The 3,378-nt window shown below is 42.1% G+C and overlaps 1 pseudogene; it reads right to left on the reverse strand.

The window, feature by feature from the left end:
* Positions 1-1,470: 1,470 nt before the first annotated feature.
* LOC121026520 (40S ribosomal protein S3-like) lies at positions 1,471-2,319 on the reverse strand (annotated as a pseudogene).
* Positions 2,320-3,378: the final 1,059 nt, after the last annotated feature.

Raw genomic sequence — 3,378 nt, forward strand, 5'->3', positions numbered from 1 at the left:
GTTCGAGCCCCGCGTCGGGCTCTGGGCTGATGGCTCAGAGCCTGGAGCCTGTTTCCGATTCTGTGTCTCCCTCTCTCTCTGCCCCTCCCCCGTTCATGCTCTGTCTCTCTCTGTCCCACAAATAAATAAAAACGTTGAAAAAAAAATTTTTTTAAAGAAACATGTTGAATTATTTTGTAAACTGGAATTGAATTTTATAATATTAAACTTGAAAAAAAATAGTATTCACTATAAAGACGTGTAATTTATGGTATGATTACATAGGGGCTGGACCTTCTACAAGACAGTTGTCTTTTCTCCTCCAGAACTTAACTCACTGTGTATGGTGAGAAAGGCTACCAGGGAAAAAGTACACATGCTAAAAGGAGAGAAAGCACTCAGGGAAGGCTTCCTGGAGTAAGTTATAGATCCAAACATAGCCTGAACTGACCTGAGAAAGGGAGAAAAGGAGATGGAGGTGTTCCAGACCAAGGAAAAATCATACACAAATGCTGAGGGCTAGGAAAGCATGGCTAGTTAAATTTACCAAAAGCTGGACTACTTCTAATACCCCAGGACATTCCACCATAACAGTAGTTGTACAAATTATATTGCAACCTCATCTTTCTGTGTTGCTTATCCCCGCTAAAAGTGTAAACTTCTCCAATCTCTAAGAATCTCTAGTGCCCTGCCCCAAACTACCACTGCTATGTGCCCCCTCAAGTGTTTCCACAGTGCTTTACAAACTAAATTCGAAAATTTTAAAACCTACAAAGTAATCCCTCTTCCTTTTCAAGGATCATTTATGCACTTCCTTGTCTAAAATGGGAAATTACCCTGCAGCCCTCTCAGCTGGAGGCCACTCAGCCTCCCACACTTCATTTTCTCCAGATCCAGAGGTAGCATCGTATCCTTCATATTCCCCATTGGCCTTCAGACCTGTTACTCCTCGAGTTAAAAGCCTAGGAACTTAATTATTTAACCAGCTCTACTCTGGGAACTTAATTTCCATTCTACTTCAAACATCAACCATACGGAGGTGCCTGGGTGGCTCAGTCAGTTAAGTGTCTGACTCTAGGTTTCAGCTCAGGTCATGTCTCAAGGTTCATGATATTGAGCCCTTCATCGGGCTCTATGCTGACAGCTTGGAGCCTGCTTAGGACTCACTCTTTCTCTCTCTCTCTCTCTCTTCCTCTCTCCCTCTCTCTCTGCCTCTCCCTCACTTGTAGTTGCATGCTCTCTAAATAAATAAATAAATAAATAAATAAATAAATAAATAAATGTTTATTTATTTTATAATAAGTTACTTTATAAAAAAATAAGGATTGTTTTAACTCTGAAGTTAGAAAACCAAACATTCCACTCTCTAACAACCTCCTAGATTCATTGGGAGGAATTATGCTGAATTATCTAAGAAGGGAAAGACACTCCAAAAGCTAGCATTCAAGTTTCTATAGGAGGAATTCCAAGAAATAGATTGTAGTTTTTGTGTTTTTTTTTTCTTTTTCAAAGATTTTATTAAAGGTCTTTACAGAGCAAAATCCAGATTCCAGATCCACCTGCCAAGGAAACCTTGTTATGCTGTGGGTACTGTCTGCAGCATGGCAGGCCTTTCTGGCCTCCCACCCTTTTGTTCTGAGACGCGGGTGGTAGGCAGGATCTCATCTTTGGGTTCTACAATGCTCACATGATCAGGCAGGGGCTTCTTAGGGCCAGCTTCTTAGGGCCAATCTCACCATCTGGGTCCCAAGGAATCATGAACTTCACTTTGATACCCAGTACACCCTGTCTGAGCAGCACACAGTACACAGCAGTGTCAATGTAGTAGTTAACAGGATCCCCACTGTGAATCATTAGGCCATCCACAAACATCATGGATTTAGCCCTATGTCCTTCAAGTGTCCCAGACACTACGACCTCACAGCCTTTGGCCCCAGTCTTCATGATGAACCACAGCACACCATAGCAGGCCCTCTAAACAGCAAGGCCTCCTAGTAATGTGTGAAGCAGAGACTTTGCCTGGTCACTGGGACACAGATCTCTTGTGGCCACCTTTTCAGCATAAAGCTCTACACTGCCCTCAGGGAAATCAAACCTCTTCTGAACCAAGGGGTCAATTCCCAGATCCACCAGCACTTCTCACCAGAAACACTCTGAGTCCTGATGGCCAAGACAATGATTTCTGTCCTGGTTAATGTAACTCAGACCTCAATCCCAGAGTAGCCATGTTCAGCCAGCTCCTGAGTGAGAAACTCATTCAGTTCAGCTTTAAAGATGCCATCTGCCATAGACTTCCTCTTCTTGGAAATGTTCATCACCATCTTGCCACCGTGCACTGCTGATAGAAATAGATTTTCTGAATAAAAAAATATAAACACATTCATATTTAATAAACAATGCTTAATTACTCTCTAAAAACAGGCTGTAATATATATTACCACCAGGAGTGCATAAGAATTCTTTCCAAACCCCTGACAATTGAGTATTAGCAATCTTTTTTTTTTCACTTTTTATTTTAGTTTTTTTAAATGTTTTATTATTTATTTTTGAGAGAGAGAGAGAGAGAGAGACAGAGCATGAGCAGGGGAGGGGCAGAGAGAAAGGGAGACACAAGATCTGAAGCAGGCTCCAGGCTCTGAGCTGTCAGCACAGAGCCCAAGATGGGGCTCGAACTCACGAACTGTGAGATCATCACCTGAGCCAAAGTTGGACGCTTAACTGACTGAGCCACCCAGGCACCCCTAACTTTTTATTTTTAAGTAATTTTAGATTTATGAAAGAATGCAACAATAATACTGAGTTTGTGTATACTTCTCATCCTGTTTCCACTAATGTCAACATCTTGCATCACCATGTTATATATCTATAAAACTAAGAAATTAACATTAGTACAATATTATTAATTAAACTGCAAAATGTATTTGGATTTTACTAGCCTTACTACTAATGTCCTCTTTTGTTCCAAGATCCCACCCAGAGGACCATACTACTTTATTTATTTTTTTTTTTAAATTTTTTTAATGTTTATTTTTGAGACAGAGAGAGACAGAGCATGAACGGGGGAGGGGCAGAGAGAGGGAGACACAGAATCGGAAGCAGGCTCCAGGCTCTGAGCCATCAGCCCAGAGCCTGACGCGGGGCTTGAACTCACGAACCGTGAGATCGTGACCTGAGCTGAAGTCGGATGCTCAACCGACTGAGCCACCCAGGCGCCCCCATACTACTTTATTTTTTAAGTTTATTTATTTATTTGGGAGTGGGGAGCTTGAGCAGGGGAGGGGCAGAGACAGACAGAAAGAGAGACAGAGAAGTCCAAGCAAGCTTCATGCTGTCAGCACAGAGCCAAACTTGGGGCTACATCTCATGAACCATGAGATCATGACCTGAGCCAAAATCAAG

Source organism: Herpailurus yagouaroundi, unplaced genomic scaffold (genome assembly GCF_014898765.1).
Source record: "Herpailurus yagouaroundi ecotype Mexico unplaced genomic scaffold, PumYag 121415, whole genome shotgun sequence".
NCBI lineage: Eukaryota > Metazoa > Chordata > Mammalia > Carnivora > Felidae > Herpailurus > Herpailurus yagouaroundi.